Genomic DNA, 23,809 nt, shown 5'->3' on the forward strand with positions numbered 1-23,809 from the left:
TTGTGAGGTCAAAAGCTAGTTGCATTCGCAAATATTTAATACGAAATTGCTTAGTTTTTGGCAGTGTCCAATTTTAAATATCACGATCTTAGATTCCAATATTCTAAATTCTCTGTTTTAAATTTGAAAACTACAAAACTGCCTGACTTTGTCAATTATTCGCAATCTTAGCATATCATATTGGAAGGTTTAATGGTTCCAAAATATTTCTGATTGTAAGATTTCCAAAACGAATAATAATTCTAAATTAGGTATTAAAAACTAAACGAGTTGAAATTCAAAAGTTATAATGATAAATTATGCTGTTTAAAATAATAATGGATAAAAATAGAACCATCAGAAATTAATACCTCAGTATTTTACCTCATTTTACACCTGCAATTAAAATGGAAATGGTTGAATTTTAAAATGTTTAATCAACGGTTTGAAAATTGTGAATTTTTGAACGATTTAAGGGCATGTGATACTTACAGTTTCCCCGGCTTTTTTTCCACAAAATTGAAAGTTTTTAAAAACTGAATTCGGAGATGCTATAAAATATGATAACGGACGTCCACGGACTCTTTTTTGATGGATAATAACAAAAAAATTTATTGTGCTAAGCAAAAATTTTATGCATATGCATTATTTTGATGTTACGTCATTTTTCATCTCTGCCTTTCCGATAATCTGGAAATTATTTATGAAATAAACTTTTTTTGATTGCCTGCAAACAAGGTTAGTTCCGGGAGATTAGTTACTATGTTTATTTGTAAGTCCAAATTTTTGGGCCAAAAATATTGTGTAGTTTGGAAGTAACGCTCGGGTGAATTGTAACACACATAACCTCGAAATATACACGCACGTTGTTAACAATATCAAAAATTTTTTGATAAAAAAAAAACACAAAAAAAGTTTGTGGGGACGTCTGTTAGTATGTTCGCTATCATTTCCCAAATTTTCAGGACAAAATATTTATTATTCTAGAAAAAAAGCCGGGGGAACCTAAAACTGGTAAAATCGACAATTTTCTAATTCTTGGCAACAAGATCTTCCTTTCTAATCTTTCTCATTTAAAATTACTTTATTTTGAACATCTTTTTAAAATAAATTAATTTTAAATGTTTGTAAATGAGAAGTTTTCCATTTAGAACGGTAAAAGTATCGGCAAATTTTATTTTTAATTAGAAAAATTCGTTTCATTCCTTTTAATATTGAATTATAATTTTTGTATGTGATAATTAAAAATTCTAGAATTTCAATTATTTTGGAATTTAAAAGGCTGATAGGAATGTAAATATTTATATATATATATAAATGAGAAAAAAGTGTAGGTAATTGAGTCTGTATGTCGATTCTTTTATTTCAAACTGTTTCCAGCTGGAGGAGTTGGAATAGTGCTGCCATCTGAAGGAGGGTAATAAAAATGAACTGCATTCTGCAATCGTTATGGTGGCCGTTTGTTGTAGTTTGGCTTAGTTTGTTTACCAAAAATTTATTGTGTCGTGCTGTCATCATTGAGCATTGAAATCGGCTACTAATTCCCACCGATCCTACTTCCATTTCAGTTATCCAATCGACTTTTATCCGGAAGGTAAGCCTCCATCTATTTTATTCTTAAATTAACGTGGCAAATTTTTTAGAACTATTTTTATCTTTCTTTTCACGACACTAGTTAATATTTAGGTTACCGTATGCAAAATTCGAAATCAATCGATTTCTTAAAAATATTTTGAAGTAACTTTAATATAAAGTAATTCAATATAATTTATTATAAAGATTATAAAGATAATAAAGATGAATATATCGATTTACATTTAATAAAATTAAACTAATTATTAATAAAAAAGAAAAGCACAAAAAGTTGTTTATTTTTAATATTTTTACGGACATCACAGATATAATATTTTATTTATAGACCATTTTTTTTATAATCTACAATTTTTTATTTTGCGTTATTGAATATCGGTAGTCGATAGAATAGTGTTTATGACTTCTTTTCTCTACCATGCTTTAATTCCTACTATACCGGCGCACACTTAAAGTAGTTTTATGAAAAAATAAACAAATGTAGAGGTTTAATTTTTACATTAAAATGATTCAGTATGTGTAACTTACTTAAATACGAAAATTTCTCGTTAAATTGAGGAAGTTCTTTTTTAGAAAGTTATTTCCGGTTTTTATACTGCCTAACGAGAACTGTTATCAACGGACCGTGTGGCCTAATGGATAAGGCGTCGGACTTCGGATCCGAAGATTGCAGGTTCGAGTCCTGTCACGGTCGGAAATGTTTTTTTGAACTATTTTGATTATTCTTTCTAATTCAATAAGGTACCCTACTCCAAATTTTTATCATATATTTTTGTCAAATTTATATCCATTACAAAATTTAATGATCTTATGTTATATAAAAATAATAACTGTAAGAATTAATAAACAATTAAGAATAGCAGAACCTGAATAAGGGTCTCTTTTTTTGTTTGTTTGAAATTTCAGTACAAATTCCGTTTTTCGCTTTTTGACTTGTGTCATTTCTATTTTCAAGAAATCATCAATCAGAAAAGAAATATAACTTCTCCCACTGTTGCCATTTTAATATACGATCGCTTGTACTGGTTTGTTTAGTAATTCACAATTATAATCTTTATTTTGCGTATCCTATGTGTACTTTTAGATGCCAGATAAAGATAATTTGGTTTTCAGGCAGCATATACTCTTTTCACAATTATTATAGGAACGTGATTCATAGCTCATATTACATCAAAGCATGAAAAAGTACTATATATTTTATTAGAAAAATTTATAATGTTTTTTTGTGAACCGGCATCATGAGCTACAGCAGACTTTACAAAAATAAATCCTTTCGGTCTTTTTAAAAAAAATCAGCTAACCATATTTATGAAGGTAAATTATTTAAAATGAAAACATTGTATTGTAATAATTGGAATTGTTTCGACTTTCGTTGAAGGTTTTAAGACCAATAAAATCTGCGTCACAGGCGGTATGTCGGATCCAAATTAGGCTATTAAAGTATGTATAATGGCTCACCAAAAGATTGTAAATACACCGACAAGTATATCGCAATTGTACCGTAAGAATAAACAACTTCACATATGGACCAATACCAGGACCTTATGAGTAAAACTTCAACAGAATTTTCAAAATTGAGCAATTTTAAAGTTTAAGTTTCTTTATTACAATAACACGTGTAGCATCATTAAAGAGTTCTACAAAAGTTCCAAAAAAATCCCAAATTCAATAGCCTAGAAATTTCCCATTTATTTTTTAGTTGTCAATTGTCAGGGTTTTGAACAAATGTCGAATAAAATTGTTCCAAAAATGTTACCTAAAATTTTTTTATCAGTCGCGACAAGTTGATTCCTCAATAGGATATGAAAAGCCTCAAAAATATTTTTGGCGCATTGGAATGAAAAAATTTTGTACTCGGAAAGACATTAGAACGATTAAAAATTAAACCAATTACTGTAAAGAAATATTTTTTAGATTTACTGTGTGAATTATAATTATAAAGCGAGGCGTGAAACGAGGTCGGCAATAACTAAATTTACATAAAAACAAAAGTTGCAGACATTTAGAATAAATGATAAAATATTTGATAGCAAAATATAAACATTCGAAAAAACTGAATCATATATACACATATGCAACCAATAACGAAGGGTGGAAGGGAGCGTGCAATTTCAAAGTTCCCCTCGGCAGCCAATCTGGCGCCAAGGGGTTAATAATGTAGTATGTTACCATCCGAAGGGGGCACAAGTTATCAGTTAGGTACCGTTACCCTATTCCGCGCTGTAGGCCAGGTATAGTGTACGCAAGAAAATATCGATCCAATATCTCAAATTTGTCACTGATCCTTATTTCCAGTCCATAAATAAAGAATTGCATATTATAAGACTATAATGAATATGCATATTCCTTTTTATTTTCAGCAGGGTGTCTTCTTTAAAATATTTTAAAATTAATTTCTTGATTGAAACCCTGATCAAAAAATAAAAGCATGAGCGTCATAAGCAAAATTTGGAATATTTAACGAGATTTGGATATTTCTTATCCATTTTATCTTCTATCCGCGTATTACGAGTTTATTATTATATAATAAAGTTCATGAATGTAAAAATGTTAATTTTTTCTACAAATTTTTAAGTACAAAATTTTACAAGTATAAATACAAATATTTACAATAAATTACAATTTTATTATTGTTGTCCTTTATTGTAATTTATCGTATTTTATTGTAAAAATACATTTCCTCTGTGGATATGAGCTGATTGCAAGTAATTTTCTTTTTAGTAACAATTTTTCACTAACATGATTGGTAGTTATTTTTAAAAGAAAAACGAATAAAAATTATTAACCCAATTTTCACAAAATTAAATTTTAAGAAAAGAATATATTTTTAATATTAATTACTTTTTATTTATTTAAACAAAAAAATAAAAATATATAATATTAATGATTAGAATGGCAAGATTAAAAAAAAAAGTTTCCTTCGAGCCGGATTTGAACCAGCGACCTATGGATGTCTATATCAAGTAACCAACTACAGTCCACCGCTCTACCAACTGAGCTATCGAAGGCTTATTGCTAAGTGCTGGAAAAAGGAATTTCATTCACGGAGCAAGTGGCACGGCCTGAGTGTGTTCAACTGCAACAATTACATAATCCAATCTTTTTATTGTATGTTTTTGCATTGTAGAAAAGTCTTGTTATATTAAGCAGGACCTTGAAGGATTGAAAAATCCTAATGAAATTAAAATATGGAAGCTTCGATCGATACTAATCTCAATTTGTTTTGCACCTGGTGACTTGAGAACCACGTTGGCGTGCAATGTCTGCTTGTGGCGGATTCGATTGTTGTCGAGGAGCGGGGGGTAGGGTATTACAGGGCATGTGAGGGTATCAGGATTGAGGTGTTTGTGAACCCCACAGTCACCCACAGTCATGTCACCCGCCAAACATTGTATATCGTATTCCATTCCATTATGAATCGTACTATATCAATTTATTTTATACATAGAGGAGTTAATGAAATATTTATTACTAAATTAAAATATATGCTTGAATTTAAAATTCCATACAATATCACTCATAATCATAACTTACAATGAATATGAAAATAGCTACATCGGATTTCATACAATATTAATTTAATTTCAATTTCAATTGTAATCATAATTATAATTTTAGTTTTAAATTTAATTTCATGTAAATCATACAAATTACAGAATTTTTACTTGTAAAACCTGAAACTTGATTAATTTTTAGTTGTAAATGTTCAAAATTTAAAACTGATTAATTTTAAAGATTTACAATTCAAAATTCTAGAAATTTATAGAGCTACGAGTAAAAGCTTGTCAACTTTAAAGATATAGAAATAAAAATTTCCTAAATTTCGATGGTTTTGAAAATAAAAAGTCAAGTTTTCAATCACAAATCTTCCAAACTGGATAAATGTCGAATATAAATCATAAAAATTAGAGACTCTTCAACTGTATAATCTTTAATTGTAAATTGTCAAAATTAAAAACTTCAATTTTTAAGATTTACAATTCATGGTTCGAAAATTTTGAAAATTAACAATTGTAAATTGTAAAAATATCGATATGCAAATTATTCAATTTTTAAGATGCATAAATAAAAATACATAAAAATAAATAAAAGTAATAAACTTCAAATCTAAATTTTCCAAACTGATAAAATTTCTAATGTGAATAATCAAAATTACAGAATTTTGAATTGCAAATCTTAAAATTTGCGAAATTTTTAATTCAAAAGTTTTAAAATGATAAACTCTTGAATTTTAAAGATTTACAATTCAAAGTTTTACAAATTTGAACTCACAATCTAAAACTTGTCACCTTTAAAGAACTATTAATAAAAATGTATGTAATTTTGATCGTTTAGACAATCAAAATTCAAACTTTCAATTCTAAATCTTCCAAATTTAAGACATTTGGAATATAAATCGCCAAAATTACATAATTATTTATTTGTCAAACTTAAAACTTGTATAGTTTAAAAAATTTTATAATTGCAAAAGTTCAAACCTCTTCAAATTTAAAGATTTACAATTTAGAGTTATTTAAAATTATAGCGTTACATTTGGAAATCTTTCATTTTAAATATATACAATTGCAAATTATTCAATTGTCAAGATGAATAAATAAAAATTCTTGAATTGTGATGATTTTAAATATCAAAACTCAAGAGTTCAATTATAAATCTACCAAATATAAGAAATTTCCAATGTGATAAATCAAAATTACAGAATTTTCTAATGCAAACTGTTAGCCTTAAAACTAGCATAATTTTTAATTGTAAATTTAATAAATTAAAAACTTCAGTTTTGTAAATGAAAAATGAAAATTCTTGAATATTAATGAGAAAGAATTGCAAATTATTCAATTTTAAAGGTCTGTACTTTAAAAATTTTGTTGGATTATTTCCACTTTGAAGATTTTCAATTTTAACGATTTGGAATTTTAAATTCACCAATTTTGAATATTTTAAATTGAAGGTTCTTTAATATTTACTGTTTAGAGGAAATTATGCAATTTTGAATTATTTCGTTGGAAAAGTTGGATTCTTAAGCTAATTAAATTAATTATATAGTTACCCTTTTAAGGAAATTTTTTAGCACTGTATTTAATTTTAAATAATCATATAGCCTGAAGACAGATAAGGATGATTTTTATGCCGATCGAACATAATGAGAATTTGATATTGCAATTCAAACTAAAGAATGTCCATTCAATCGAAACAACTTCCAGTGGAAACAGAATTTTATAAGATGTCAAACTAACTTATACTATAACTAACTGTTAATTAAGTGGGTGGCAACAAAAATCGCGATACAAAAGCATGCGATATGAGTAAGCGAAAGCATAGGAACTTCAATGTGAACAAAGTGAATGAATGAATTTGAGGATTATTGTTATTAATAATGGCTGGAGGATTGTAGTGAACCTCAATAATAAATATCTTTGAGTATCTTTATGCTCATTGTTGGCTTTAGGATCAGGTAAATTAAAAAAAAAAATGATTTCAAACGTTTTTGCACACAATCTTGTCCCACATCAGTGCATTTTATTAAATATGTAAAAAAAACATTCTTTCTTGTGGGGACGCAATTCATAATTTGGAAATGTTATTCTTTGTTTAATATCGCAGTTGGAAAATTACATAAAAATTTTTTTATTCAAAAAATAATGACATGCTAATGAATTTTTTGTTATGATGAAAAATTATTTCTGTAAAAGTAAAATCTTAATTTTTTCCTCCCCAGAAATTAATCTCTCCGTTATGTCAAAGATTTATTGAAAATTATTTCAAGGTCAGTAATTATTAGCTTATTTCACTTCGTTAAATAAATTTAAAAAAAAGATGTTTTTCAACATGCATCATATGTGGATTTAGGAACATTAAAAATAAATTGTAATTTAAAAAAAGAATATTTTCATCAAATACACGATGCTACAATTTTTTAAAGACTTAGAAAAAATCGTCAACTACAAAAATAATTGTTAATGATTACAGACAATTCATTGCATTGATAATAATAATTTAATTGAGTTTTAATTTTATATAATATTTTTTAAAATAATTTTCGAACTTTTATATTATTAAAAAAATATGTTCAAATTGTAAATTGCATCCCTACAAGAAATAATGCAATTTTTACAGGATTTATAATATTCACTGATGAGGGCCAGCATTGTGTGTCGAAACTTTTGAAACAATTAAATGATTTTCAATCTACCTAGCCCCAGGGGCGCTGGAACAATGGGGGGGGTCCCTCCAAAATTTTGGTGAGGGGGGGGGCAACTAATGGCTTTTGCGCTCACAAAAATCTAAATAAACCTATGTCTACTATATACGATTATGAAAGGCGTTCATACTGTCCATCGTCCCGTGTGACCTCCCGTAATACAGGATTTGTTCTGCTCACCTGTTCACGTGATAGGCTAAAAGAAAATATTACGAGATACTGCTTCGCATTTTTATTCGTCTGTGATTAAAAAGGTATTCCTTTTTAAATTAAAAAAAAAAACGATTGTTGGCGCTTTCGAGTGTAAACATTTCTATAGCTCTTTAATGTATAATAAAATTTTTAAGTAAAATTTCTACTGTATAGGAGTATAAATGTATTTTTTAAAAGAAAACCTTAAGATATTACACATTTTATTTATATACAGTACTGGGCAGAATTTTCAGCCCACTAAAAATCGTATTAAAACGTTGCTTATATTTCTTCGTGGATTTCTCAACGAGAAATTACGGTAGAAATATTTTTTTAAACATTAGAATGCTTGTTAAGCATATCAGACTATTTTTGATCATTTTAGATTGTCTATTTATTTATTTTATTTATTTGTTTGTGAGATTTTGAATGTTTTAACTAAAAAAAATTTTTAATATTTTAAGATAATTTATTTCATATTGAAGCGTTGAAATTTTGGCAGTTCAAAGAATAAGTAATTAGTTCATTTTTCAAATCTCTTTAACTACGAAACTGTGTATGTTAACGTTTAAAAAAACAAAGAACTTTAAAATATATGTAGTTTCTGGGTCATATTTTCATCATTAAAAAGAATGCTGCAATTTGCATTCCTCACGAATTAATAGAATTCATAGAATTCGTTTAATAGGTTCATTAAAATTTTTTTAAATCATGATATAAATTTGCATATAAATAAATAAATCCTTAAATAAACCCTTTTTATTCTGCTTTTATTTTTTTTAAACTGAAGCCCAGTACGGACGACAAAATTAAACCAGTGAAATTTTCACTGGTTGAATGAATATTTTGCATTATCACTGGTAAACCAGTGATTACCCAACTTTAACTGGGTGAACCAGTAAATGGTTCAATATGGAAACAGCGCTACTAAATATACCATTGACACTAAATGATAGATTCAATCAGTAATATAGCACTCCATGCGGGTAGCCCAGCCTTCTTTTATTGGCGTGGGATTAAATTGTGGTTTTTAAAAGATAATTTTTCAAATGGTTCCACAATAGTGATGAAGGATAAGTGTCATACCTAACCAGCAAACAGGCGACACGGAGTACGGCCAGCTGACTACTGGCATTGAGAAACCCGTGAACCTCACTGATAAAACTAGTGCAGGAATTCCACTGAGTAAACCAGTGAATTCACACTGATTGTCTTTAACACACTTCTGGATATTTCAACCAGTGACATTTCCCTGAAAATCAGTGAGGTATCACTGGTTCGTTTTAAGAGAGTTGATTTTTACCTTTATTGTAAATTCGTTCGTCCCTGGAAAATCATTTTCTTTTGCTAACAAGGGATATTCTCGGTGTGCGAGTGCTATTAATGAAATTTCAATTAAAGCCGAACTACTATACAAGTTTAACAAAAATTTCCAATTCCCATTGTTATAATTGCATTTTACAGGTTTCCACTAATTAAAATTAAAAAAAGTATTTTCATTTATTCACAATTTTTGATTGTTAAAAATTAATGTAATTTACAAATATGTAATCTGTGAGAAGATGGATGTATAAATATTTTTCGAAAATTCTTCTCGACATCATATCTCTGGCTTCTTGTGAAGCTGTCTCTATTTTGTATAACCAATAAGTTTCATACTATAAAAAATTGAGGACTCTATATCAAAAGAAGGTCGATAGAAAAAGAAAAATAGACTGTCAAGTTTTGATTGATGATATATTAATATATATATATACATATATATATTAAATATATATAATATATATATGACCCAAGATTTAAAACTCTGGGTTTGGCATTTGGTGAGTAGTTCGACCTTAGAAGCCTGACATTATCGTGACTCAAAGGTTTCTCGTTATGGATGAATAGCGGGAATTGAGAAACCCATTTTAAAATCATTCACTACGACCGCGTTCTATAAATAAAAACCGATGGTTAGAGAATGAAGGTGTCCTGTGAAGGCCCTTGATTTCAGCCACAAATTGAATGTAGGTCGCTCCTTCATTTATAAAATCAGCGAGAACACACACCTTCCTTCTGATCTCGAATCATCCACCCTAAATTTTTCCGTGCTATTCGACATAACCAACCACAAAACCAATCCATTATCACGCGACAAAAAAGGGTTTGGTATTCGCTACCAATTTATTGTCATCAATCTCCTTTCTGCGACAGATCTTTTTCTCCTGTCAAAAAATTGCGAAATAATCATTTATCGAGATAAGACAGGAAGTAGAATTTTTTAAATTTTATATTATGATAGAAAAATAATTTAGGGGCCATTTGAAAACAACGTCACGTTATTTGGAACACTTTTTTGACCCCTCCCCTTCTTCGTCGCAGATCATTCACAAATAGCTTGAATCCTCCATCAATGTGACGTCACAAATACCAACAAACCCCCCACCCCTTTTAAGGCAAAATTTCTTATTCGATTTTATCTGATAAACGCCTTAAATAAAACATACAGACATAATATTTTAACAGACTTCACAGTACAAAAGTCTCTCAAATCCGGGACAATAAGGGTGTTTTTTCACGAAAGTAGAGGAAGGCAAGGAGAATAAATTCTATTGAATAAAATTAACGTATAGTTACCGTATTGAATGTAATATTAAGATTTCAAGTCGAAATATATTGCATATTCAACAATATTAAAGCTGACAAATCGAATATTTCAGAAAACAGTTGACTTTCAAACCCCAAAAAATTATTTTTCAATACACGAATTAATTTTAGACCAAGCAGTTGCATGTACAATGAAATACTTCGACTTTTAAGCCAAAGAGGCCAATTCTTACCCAAAGAGTTAAATTTTCAATTTACAAATACTTAAATAATTTTCACCGAAAAAAATAGTCCAGCTGTCTCAGCTAACCGTTTAGCTGGATTTCGTCTTCCAAGAAAATATAGATTTTTTTTCGTACGAAAATTTTTTCTCTGTGCGAATATTCATAGTATTCAAAAATTCGAACAATTTATTCTAATGATTTTTTTTTCAGAAAACTAAAAATTATCAGAGATATATGATTTACAAAATTCCAAAAAATACACGAAAATGAATATTTTAAGCCAAATATCGCACGATATGAAAAAAACGAACAAAAAAACCTAGATTTCTAGCTGTTTTAGCTAAATTTGCCTTCTAGAAATTATCTTGCTAGTTTACCTAGATAATTTCTAAACGGAAAATTTAGCTAAAACAACTAGAAATCTAGGTGACCCAGCTATATTTTCTTGAAAGACGAAATCCAACTAAACGGTTAGCTGGGACAGCTAGACCATTTTTTTGAGTATTCAATCGAAAAAGACCAATCTTCAAAAAGCAATTAAGTTTTCGAACAATAACTTTTGATCAAAATAGTTCAATTTTCCATTCAATGATTAACTTTTCAATAAAACAGTTGAATTTTCAACGATGTAGTGTACATTTCGATCTACAAAGATAAATTTTCATCCAAACGTTTTAATTTTCAAGCAAACAAGAAAAATTTCATAAGAGACAGTTGAATTTTAATCCAGAAGGAACAATTTTCTATCCAATTTGACAAATTTTTGAAAAACCAATTGAGTTTCTAACCAAATAATTATTTTTTTAACAGAACAGCGGAATTGTTTACAAATTATTAAATTTTCAAGAAAATAGATGAATACTTAACTAAAATGATGAATCTTCATTAAAAAAATAATTAATTTTGAACGAAGAAGTTCAATTAAGCGGTTCAATTTTTAATAAAAAAGATTCCGTTTGAACTAAAAACATAATAAAATTTTTATTTCTCTATAAAAATTGGCATTGATTTGATTTTCTACAAAGTCTGATTTTCAAGACGACTTTTTATTTAGTCTGATTTTTGTAAAGGACATGTTATGAAGTCTGATTTTGGAAAACACTTGTTATAAAGTCTGATTTTAAAATGACTTTCTTCTTCCCGTGTAGAAATAGCCCGGTTTGACCCGACCAGAAGAAGGTTTCTGGCCATAATCTGACCGGGTCAAACCAGGATACTATTTTGTTAATTGCCCGGCTAGGATCTGACCGAGTTCCCACCGGGACCCAGCCGGGCCAAAAATGGTGCAAAATAGAAGTATCATAACTTTAAAAACATCTAAAGAAATATCCACAAACGACTGCCTTAAGGGGGTCGTTTGTGAATATCAGACAGGTAAAAGACCAATTTTTTGTGCTTTAGATTTTTTTTTATCAATTATGAAAAAAAAAATTAAACTAATTCTAATTGTATGGTTTCCCACTTTAGGTTCTGCGGTTCCCAGACTTGCCGTGACTGCGAAATCGTTGACCAACTTTTTTTTTATTTTAAAACGTATAGTTTCCCAGTGAAATTATACGTATTTTTTTGTGATACGATTTTTGCTTATTTTTAATGTATCTATGTATTATCTTGAATAACCAAAAAACGTAATCAAAAGGGAAATAACTTTTTCCGAACGAGGTTTTGAATTACGTTATCATGCTTGCATGTAATAACGATTCGGCGATTTCCGGAGTCTTTAATGCTAAAAACGCAGTAAAAAGTCATTTGACGCCAGGTTATTCGTTAAGAAATTTGTTAAATTTCACAAAATTGTATCCAATTTACTGGAGCAAGCGGATTATTTATAAAGGTAAGTGAATTATTTTGTTAATAAGTAAGCATTATTAATATTCTTCAACGTTAATGTTGAATCAATTTTCTAAACCGATTTCATAGGTTAGGATATCACGTGAAATTCCTGAAATTTATTTTATCTCTTGTAGAAAAACCTATGCAAACTAATTACGCTTAAGGTAAATTTGTTATGCAATTTAAATTTAATTTCTTACAATGCAATTTCTTACAGAAACTTAAAGATCATAACCTATATTTTAGTACTTACATTGAATCAATGTTTGTAGTTAATATATTTATGCAGTTCTTAAATTGAAATTCCCACATCTTTTTACAGGTGGAAATAAGTGCTGACGAAGATTCTTATCTCTGCCAGTTGGTAGAATATGTTCGCTGTGGTAAAAAGGCTTCAGTAACATGCGATCGAGGACCCCAGTCAAAAACCGATCGGATTCCGACCGGGTTACCCTATTTCTATCCGGGATCCGATCGGGTAACCTGGCCGGGAGCCGACTGGGTACACCCGGTCCGGATCCGACCAGCGCAGCGTGACGAAACCAACCAAAATCCGACCGGGCTGCCTGACCACATTCCGGATACAAGCAGGGCAACCCTGCCGGAATCCGCCCCGTACCCGGACATAATTTCTACACGGGGTTTCTTTCTTTTTAATGACTTATCATAAAATCTGATTTTAAACATGACTTATTATAAATTCTAATTTTTCAAATAACTTTCCACAAAATCTGATTTTGAAAAAGATATATTTTGAAGAATACTTTTAATATGAATTTTTATAAAATCTGATTTTTGAAACGACTTATTACTTACTGATCTAATATTTTGTACACTTTACCTCCCCCCCCCACCCCCTAACTGCAATTACGTCACATTTTTTATATTTTCATCAGAGAAGGTATTAGATTTGTGTAAAATTTGACACCCCCGGTTTTTATCAAATATCCCCGTTTTGTGACGCCCTGAATCCGAAAAACAGGTTTTTACGAATGTGTCTGGCTGTATGTCTGTTTGTATATATAGTATTTATGTCTGTTTCTATGATCACTTTTGAAAAAATTAATATATTAGATTGGCCTTTGGAACACTTTTTTCGTGTCCTAAACTAAAGGTCAAGTTCGTTAGTCATCCATTTTTGATAACAATTCCAAAAGGTGGCGCATTTTCAATACTTTTGATACAACTTTTTTTCAAAATTCACAAATTCTCTGTACAAATATTCATAGTATCTAAAAATTTGAACAATTTATTCTAATGAGATATATCATTTACAAAATTTCCCAAAACACATGAAAATGAACATTTTAAGCCAAATAACGTACGATATGAAAAAAAGCTATAAAAAGAAAAAAGTTTCTTTTTGAATTCCCTACAAGATTATTATAACAAGTTTTTCAATTTTCTTAAAAAATCGAAAATTCAAATTTCGACAGCATAAAAAATAATGAAAAATCGACAAATTTTATTTTTTCATTCAACAATGCCCCTCATTAATCGAAATTTCGTTGGACAACTGTCATGTAGAGCATTATGCAGTAGAAAATTCAATTGACAAAGTCTGGGTCACTGAGTTCAGGGATACAATTTAGAAGTTAAAAAACAGTCAGGCTGCTGTTTTTCAATAAAAAAGGGCAGAAGTTGCAATAAAATGTTCAATAACAAAAGCTTTTTTTAAAGAATGAGCATCTTTTAAATGCGACAATAAAACCACGTGTGTTTCAGTGTCAATGCATGTTATGAATTGTAATAATATACATTTATGAAAATTATATACAATTTGAGGGACAAACTCAAATGCGAAGCACGAGATACGTGTTGAGAATGTGTTCTTTAAAGCCGAAGGAGCTTTAACAAAAGAGAATTCACAATCACCACATTACTGTTGTCGATGCTTTAACCTTTAGTTTTAAAAGTTTGTGTACAAGTGTGGGAAATATACAAAGACCAGGCGCACTCAACTTGCAAACGAAGCGAGCCCCGCGTGCAGCGTGCGACGAAAATGTGCCCGCGACGCAAGCAGATTTTTTTGCATTAGTTTAAAAAACATAATAGACGTCTTATTATAGAGTATAAATTTAAAATTCCTTGTCACAAAATCCAATTTTTGAAATGAACTTCTACAAGTCAGATTTGGCTATTTAATCCTTAAAACAAACAAACAAAAAACACGGATGCTACATAGAAGAAATAAAAATATAAGATATAAATAATGTATCGAATGTATTAAAATTATTTTACTAAATAATGAATTTGTTTTTGTGCCCATAAAAGAGTCTATGTCTGCTCTGATATCCTTTTGTAGAAGTTTTACTTTAAGTCGCTCTGAAAGCAATGAATTGACAAGCAGACGAGGACCAAGATAATATGAGATTTGATCGCACTCGAGCATGACCTAAAAATTGTTGTACAAGTTGTAGCAGAGGATACATACTTTGACTTTTAGTTTTAGCAATTCTGAAACTTTTCCATTAAAGAGCATTGCAGAGTAGGTGAACATTTCCTACGTCGTTCCTTATATCAAATATATACGATGCTCGAAGTCAGAGAAATATATAATATTGAATTTTCTAAAAATTATTATTATTATTATTATTATTATTATTACACCATTAAGCCATTTCCCTTTCGGGTAGACGTGGGTCACTCGATGGGGAAGGGAGTAATGTGAGGAAGGGATATAAAATTTTTGGATTGATTCAGAATTCTCGTGTTATTTAATTAAATAACACATTCGTTCCGCAACGCTGTTCCGACCCAGATTGCTGATCAATCTCTCTAGCAATCACCCCAAGTGAAGATCCACACAAAGTCGTCATATGACGTTCCCCACTTGGGTCCATTAGTATCCACAGGTCTTTTGTTTCAGGCGTCATTCACTCTACTGACACTCTTTTTATTAAATATTTGCCGCCATACTTTCCTGTCCTGGCATACTTCTCTAGCTTCTTTTATGTCCATGCATTTCTTCATGCAGGCTCTCGTGTTTCTGTGGCTTCTTAAGTCTCTTCTAACTACAATGTTGAAAATAATATTAAATATAATATACCCATGTGTATTAAAATTAATATATCAAGCATATGAAATCGCCATTAAGAGCGACTATATTAAATTTCATATACATTCATGTTAATCATTTACAAGAAAAATCAGATAATTCCATTTTTCACAAATTCAAAATACGTTTAGCAGTAATTTTTAATTGTAAATAATAAAACATGCTACCTTCTTCCTGTTAGCCAGAAATACAATTGGATTTCCAGTCGAAAAGTTCAATTAAGCAAATAAATAACAGACCTAACCTACAATTAACTGTCTTCGCCTTATATTTTGACTATTCAGGGCGAAATTAGGAAAAAGTTTTACCCGTACATTGCACCTGCATAATAAATAATAATTCAGTCGACAAGTTCTAGATTATAAATTTACTTGAGAATATTTGAAAAGATTTAAAGAAATTAAAGCATGTTGAGTTTTCACGCACATTGCTATACTGACCTGTATATTAAATTTAATACACATGTATGTTAAATTCACTAAACCAATGCATGTTACATTTCAGTAGCGGAAATGCACATTTGCTTCACACACATGTATATTAAACCTCGTACAGATTTTTCTAACAGTGTAGGGTCTCATTCACACATTCTAACCATTCTTTCCACGATCTGCCTCTGGGCACGCTACCATTGACTTTACCTTGATACACTTGTTTTGTTAGTTATTTATTTGGCATTCTCACAACATGTCGAAACCATCTTAACCGATTTCTTTCCCATGTGTCTACTAGTGTATCTTCTGCATCGCATTCTTTTAGAATTATCTCGTTACTTACTTGGTCCATCATGGTTTTCCCGCATATTATGCGCATGAATCTCATGTCAATTGCGTTAATTTTACTCTTATCTTTTTTTTGATGAGCCCATGTCTCGCTACCGTATAGTACAGTCGGTACAAATATAGAATTATGTATTGCCATTTTAGCTTTATTTGATATATTTTTACTTCTGATAAGGGGACCTACTCTACCAATAACCTTCTTACCTTCGTTTATGCGTCTACCTAATTCCTCATCCATCTTCCCGTCCCTAGTAAATAAGCTACCAAGATATAAGAACTTATTAACTTGTTCAATTCTCTCATCATTTAATACAATATTGCATAGTGTTTTTTCACTCTTTCCTTCGAACACCATAGTTTTTGTTTTATTTGTCTTAATTTTGAGGCCCATGCATTTCATGCTTACATTCAGTTTATTCAACATTCTTCGCAAGTTTTCGATTGACTCTGCTATAACAACCTTATCATCTGCGAACGCTAACCCACGTACTCTTACTGTTTCGAGATCCACATTTTGTTCGTTGAAAAGAGCCATTCTTAAACACTTGTCCACGAATAATATAAATAACCATGAAGACATAACGCATTCTTGTCTAACTCCTTGAATAATATCGAAACAGCCACTCAAATTCCCATTTACCCTTACACTTGCTTTGCTACCCGTATATATTGTTTTTATAGCTTGTAGGAGCCATCCATTGACTCCATACTCTTTCAGGTCTTCCCAAAGTTTACTTCTATCTACCTTGTCAAAAGCTTTCTCTAGGTCAACAAATACACAGAAAATTTTTTTTCCTACTCTCAAACTTTTTTCTGTGATGCGCCTTAAGCTAAATATTTGATCCGTACATGGCTTTCCTGGCATAAATCCAATTTGGACTACGCAAATCTTTTCTTCTTTCATTTGCATTACCCCACAAATAAGTATTTTTGAGTATATTTTACTCGCGGTACTTAATAAGCTAATACCTCTGTAATTATTGCTGTCGCATTTATCTCCCTTTCTTTTGTATATTGGTATGGTAATCGCTTTTTCCAATCCTCTGGGACGTCTCCCATCTTGAAGCATACATTTATCAATTCGCAAAGTCTATGTGATATGTACTTGTCACCGTGTTTCTTTGTTTCAAGCACACATAAAATATTTAGTTTCCTTACATACATAGTTTCTCGCAATTCTTTTACCTTTAGATCATTCACTCCCCTAGCATTCCAAGCACCCAGTCTCCATTCATCGCCTGAAACTTGACCTTTACATTTACCGTGTGCATGCGTTTTGTCAATTAAAGTTCCAGTCCTTTCTGAGGCTATTTTATCGTTTGTATTGTTCATTGTTTATATTATACGCCCAAACACCACCTTTATGCTATAAGTTTATTTTGCGAGTCGAAATCATGTCCAAGTTAAGTACGAATTTGTTATATGGTGGAGATTGAAATTGTAACATCCGTCCCACCAAACTTCAGTTAATATCTAAGGGAGGGTTGGAAGGGAGGCGGGGCAGAACTGGAACCGATAGAGTCTTCTTGGGTTTATGTTTGTATGCTGAGATGGTCACCAGCCTAAAGCCTCCCCCCCCCCCGTAAACACCAGCCTTCAGCCCCCCCCCGGACACAAATCTCCGCGTTGTTTGTAGTTTTAAGGCTTAAAATTTCGTTTTAATCACCTAATTACAATAAATTGATATAAATTACTTATCTTTAAGTAGATTTCAACTACCCTAAAATAAAATCAATAAAAAAGATTCGCATTTATTTAACTCTATTTTTTGTACCAAGCAATTCTTTAGTTCAGTCTTTTCGCATCTTTCAATTAATATTAATATCTTCCAATAACGAACAAATTTTTCCATTCTGGGAATATTTTATAGCTTCAGCTTCAACTTCATATTAATTCCAATAAGTAGGAAAAAAATATTTGCAATATGAAGATTATGAAGAAGTATGTTGTGATTTTATCATTCTAATTTTTTTTTTTTATTATATAGTGACCATTTTTTGAAATAAACACTTAACGATATTTTTTAATTTTAAATAATAATTAGATCTGCTTCTCGATGCTTAACATTAATTTTCCACGCCCTTATTTTGTATATTATATTTATTTTTGTTAAATAAACACAACGTCTTAACTATTCTAATAACTTATGACTTTCACACATATCTTCGCATTGAAACGGAAGAATATATTAACTAATTTTGATAAAATGCACGGGCACACGAAAAGGAAGGTTTTGTCCACTCGGTCAGGTCGCATTTCGATCCTTAAAAAATGATGAAAGTTAGAACATTCATGGAAACGCCCTGAAAGCAAAGCGGTTATATGTTATCAAGGTCGCTGAGTCCAAATTTAAAGGTCATTCTACTCGGCGAGGTCGTATTAATTAAAACACTAAAAGCTGTTCTCGACATAAATTGTTTGTATTCAGCGTCCAGTACATAGAACTTGTTAGTCATTCCTTGAGCATGGCTATCAGTCTGTATAAAAAAAATCCTGCTGCCTTGACAGATACTGTGACGATGACAACTGCCCCGAAAGGGGATGTGTAGAATGGTTCGTTCTCAGATTTGTTAAGGGCATGTGATACTCACAGTTTCGCCGGCTTTTTTCCACAAAAATTAAAACGTTTTAAAACTGAATTCGGAGATGCTATAAAATATCATAACGGACGTCCCTGGACTCTTTTTTGAGGGATAATAACAACAAAAATTTATTGCGCTAAATAAAAATTTTATGAATATGCATTATTTTGAGGTTACGTCGTTTTTCATATCTGCCTTTTCGATAATCTGGAAATTATTTATGAAATAAACTTTTTTGATTGCCTGCAAACAAGGTTAGTTCCGGGAGATTAGTTACTATGTTTATTTATAACTCAAAAGTTTTCGGCCAAAAATATTTTGTAGTTTGGAAGTAAAGCTCGGGTGAATTGTAACACACATAACCTCGAAATATACACGCACGTTGTTAGCAAAATCAAAAATTTGTTGATAAAAAAACACAAAAAAAAGTGTGTGGGGACGTCCGTTAGCATGTTTTCTATCATTTCCCAGATTGTGAAGGCAAAATATTTATTATCCTAGGAAAAAAGCCGGGGGAATCTAACACTGAAAAAATCGATACTATTTCCTAAGCGCTATGCAAATTATTCGCATTTTGCTAAATTAAAACTTTTTTGAATTAACCTACAAAAAAAGTGTGTGGGGACGTCCGTTAGATTGTTCACTATCATTTCCCAAATTTTTAAGAAAAAATATTTATTATTCTAGAAAAAAAGCCGGGGGAACCGAAAACTGGTAAAATCGACAAGTTTCTAAGTATCACATGCCCTTAAGGTAACGAAGGAACGAAATGGAACGTTTATGCAATGGAGGAACGTTAGGAAAGAAATGCGACCTGACCGAGTCAAACCAACCCCGGATGATGGACAACACCTTTTTTTCCGTGTGCCTATGAAATTAATTAGTTTTATATTTCATTACTATAAGATTATATGTTAAAGAATTAACTTTCGTGTTGCAAAACATTATAGTAAAAGTAAAATATGATTAATTTATTCAAAACAGAGTTGTAAATTTGGAACGGAAACTCGATTGTTCCGAAAGCAGATCCGAAACGGAATGATACTACTACTCGTACTTGTTCCGTTCCGGAACGAGTAACTCGCACATATCTCTTTTCGTTCCAGATACCACCGACCTCGTTCTTGTTCCAAGTTCGTTCCTAGACGGAATAACACCGTAACCAGAATTTCGTTCCAGAAAAAATGCTTGTGGAAATAATACTAAAATTTAAAAAAGTTACCTAAATTCTGGAATAATTCGATAGATCAGCAAAATTTCATGAGAGTCGGTACTAATAGATGTTTAGAGTTCGAGAATACGAATTTGGGATTGAAATTAAAAATTGAAAAAGTTGAATCAAATTTTTTTTAATTTTTATTAATTTGTTATTTTTCTACGAAAGTCAGCACTAGGGGTTTTCTAAGTCACAGAACACGAATTAAGGGTCAAAATTCAAAAATCAGAACAAGATTTTCTTTAGATTTTTGTAGTCACCCAGCAGCGGCTCAACAGTTTCATCCCATGTATGGTGTTCAGATGACGTGGGAAGGGGAATAAAATTTTCGAAAATTGATGGTAAACATTTTTATGCTAAGGCAAAAGCGTATTATACTTACAGTATTGCAAGAACTGCACTTCTTGTTGCGTGTTTCGCGAAATTAAATCTTTCATTAACAATTCTAAATCAATGTCGTCGACAAAATCGTAATATATATGCAAAATAGCAGCATTGTTTAATATGACCTGCCCCATTGCCGATCAAACATAGTTCTTTAAACGTTTGAGAACGAAAAAAATTCTTTCGTTTCTTCATGATGATCCAGGTATCGTCATGCACAAGAGAATGAATTTCAAGAATTCCGGACGAATGTTATCGAGTTCCATACATTCCATATATGTTTCGCCACCCCTGTTTGACCCCAAATTTGTGTTCTGAAACTCGAAAAACCACCTCTTACTTAATTTCATGGAAATGTTATACGAAGTGCAGTAAGAATAATTCGCACATAAGATATTATTGGAGATAATACGCATAGTAAATTTCTGTAATGAGGGAAATTATTCATCCAAGCACAAGTGTATCATATTCCAGGAACATGATATTGTCAACTTTTCAATTTTCACCTATAGCAAGTTAAGGGACACCGAAAATACTTAGTCTACTCTCACCGAATTACGGTGAACCTAACCGTCCTTTCCAGTTTTCTTTGGGCTCATACATGATAATTGTATATTGAGCGAAGTCTTTTTATTATCTAATGTTCTTATTTCAGTCGCGTAGCTACGAAATTTTCCGCCCGGGGCCAAAAATAATTTGCCGCCCATAGTTCTCAAATCTGTATTCATTTCAAAGATCGTTTTGCCGCCCCAAGCGTTTGCGCCCGGGGCAGCTGCCTTTCGCCTCCCCCCTAGCTACGCCACTGTCTTATATAGATACAGATTTCCTTAAGGGGTTTAAAATTTTCGTGTTGTGAATAAAAAAGTGCGTCACGAAACACGGGCTGTGAGAATTAAAAGGAGAAGTGACGTTTTTCTTCTGTGCGTCATACGAGAGTATGATTCGATTTCAGATTGGAATTAGTGCCGTCATCTTTCATTATAGGTTGACTGCGATATTCATCCCCTCGAGGATAAGGATTGCAGTGCATTTGATGTGAAGGAATGAAATCTCTGTGGTATATGTGACAAATGAAATTTTCGTTAAAATTGTATATTTCCTTAATTGAATGTAATCCAAATTAAAATACACCGACTCAAAAATATATTATGGGTTTTAATAAATATTACATCGTAGCACGGTCGTATAAAAAAGCGTCTAATTTTAAAATTAAAATATATGCTTCAACTTAAAGTACTATAAAATTATTAAGCATAAATTAAAAGAAATATTAAAATAGCTAACTACATTGACTTCAGAGCAATTTTAATTTAAATTTCAGTTACCATTCAATAATCTGTAAGTTTCATTAAAATATAGTATTTTAGCTCCGTAGGGATAAGAAGCAAAGAAAAAATTAATAAGATAATGTGGGATTTTATATCGTAATAAGGTCTTCTTAAAAGGCACTCAGGAAATAGTAGTAATATTGATGTCTTCTATTTTCGGCAATGATCCATTTCAAAAATGTTTACAATTGAAAATTCGTGAAATTGTTTAATTTGGATTTTTATAATTTAAAATCATAAAGTTTAGAACATCTTTTTGAAATAAGTCTATCTTGAAGATTTGCAATTGGAGATGTTTTAATTTTCAATTTATATAACTGAAAATGTAATTTTTAATGTTTTGTTAATATTATAAATCCAAAACTCCCGACATAAGTCTCAAAATTTTTTCCCTTCTTTGAACGTTTTTTTTATGTGTATATATCACCTTTATAGAGATCGAGAACTTATTTTGGTCATACGTTCAACATATATATGTTTATTTATTACATATTTAGAATAATCAACGTTTCGACCCGCCTTTGGGTCTTCCTCGTAATAAAAACATATGACACTAGTTTAATTTTGAAGATTTACATTTGAAACCACTTCAACCTTAAACATTTATGAATACAAATTCTTGAATTATGCTAATTTTGAATATTAACAATCAAGTATTAATGTTAAGTATTAATCAGTATATGCCAATCAAGTATTTCAAAATATTCAAAATTGAAAAAAAAATTTAATGTAAATCATAAACATTACAAAATTTTAAATTGCAAAACTTAAAATTTGCATTATTTATAATTCTAAAATGTCAAAATTAAAAAATCTTTATTTGAAAAAAATTATAATTCGAAGTTAAACAATTTTAAAGAGTGAAAATTGAAAATTCTTCAATTTTATACATGTATAAATAATAGTATATTATGTAGCAATGGGGAGAAACTAGACTATTCACGTAGAGTGTGATGTGTGCAATACGAGTCGTATGCAAAGGCGCATGCAAGTCGTCAGAAAGCGCAAGCTTGCCCAGCTTCATTTGAAAATTTCAGTTTGAAAATTGCTACATTCATCCCTGTTTACAGGGATGAATGTAGCAGGAATTTATAATTTATAATTGTGAAACTTCAAACTTGCACAATTTTTAATTGTAAACATTAAAATTTGCATTTTTTCATTTAAAAATTTTTCAAATTAAAAACTATTTAATCATAAATTTTACCATTTTTAATTCTACAGTTTTAAATATTTACAATTGAAAATTCTTCAAATTTAATTATTTGCAGTTTAAAATTCTTCAGTTTAGAAGTTTTAAATCTTAATATTCCTAAATTGTGATGGTCCTGAAGATAAAGTCAAGAGGTTGATTAAAAAACTTCAAAATCGATGCAATTTCGAATGTACATCATCAAAATTACATTATTGTAAAACCTAATACTTAATAAGTAATTTTTAATTCTAATTTTTCAAAATTAAAAACTCTTCAATTTGAAAGATTTAGCATTCAAAATTCTATAATTTTGAACAGTTCCAACTGAAAATACTTCAAATGCTGGAAATTTAAAATGATAACATGCAAATTTTATTGTTAAAAATTAAAAATTGTGCAAATTTTAAGATTTACAATTGGAAAGTTTTCAATTTTAACGATTTATAATTTCAAATTCTACAATTTTGAATAATTTCAATTAAAGACTCTTCAATAATTAATGCGTAATTATCACGTGAAAAGAACGTGATAAATCCGTGCGGAAATCTAAATGTGGGCCTGGTAAGACACTGACCAGTTTTCCCTACTCCTGGTCGGCCTTGGTCGGTCTAGTGAGAGGAAACATAGGAGCATCAATGTGGAAAAAGCCAATTAATGA

At 30.4% G+C, this 23,809-nt stretch overlaps 1 protein-coding gene and 2 non-coding genes across 3 annotated transcripts in view; 2 read left to right on the forward strand and 1 right to left on the reverse strand.

The window, feature by feature from the left end:
• Positions 1-1,449: 1,449 nt before the first annotated feature.
• LOC117179416 (ATP-binding cassette sub-family A member 5-like) overlaps positions 1,450-23,809 on the forward strand; it is a 134,296-nt gene continuing 111,936 nt past the window's right edge. Inside the window, exon 1 of the mRNA XM_033371184.1 lies at positions 1,450-1,573. The gene's annotated coding sequence lies outside the window, so the exon portion shown is untranslated. The remainder of the gene's footprint in view (positions 1,574-23,809) is intronic.
• Trnar-ucg lies at positions 2,191-2,263 on the forward strand. The gene has a single exon. It is a non-coding gene; the product is annotated as a tRNA-Arg (tRNA).
• Trnay-gua lies at positions 4,486-4,577 on the reverse strand. The gene is given in 2 exon segments: positions 4,486-4,521; positions 4,541-4,577. It is a non-coding gene; the product is annotated as a tRNA-Tyr (tRNA).

This window comes from Belonocnema kinseyi, chromosome 9, assembly GCF_010883055.1.
Source record: "Belonocnema kinseyi isolate 2016_QV_RU_SX_M_011 chromosome 9, B_treatae_v1, whole genome shotgun sequence".
Lineage (NCBI taxonomy): Eukaryota > Metazoa > Arthropoda > Insecta > Hymenoptera > Cynipidae > Belonocnema > Belonocnema kinseyi.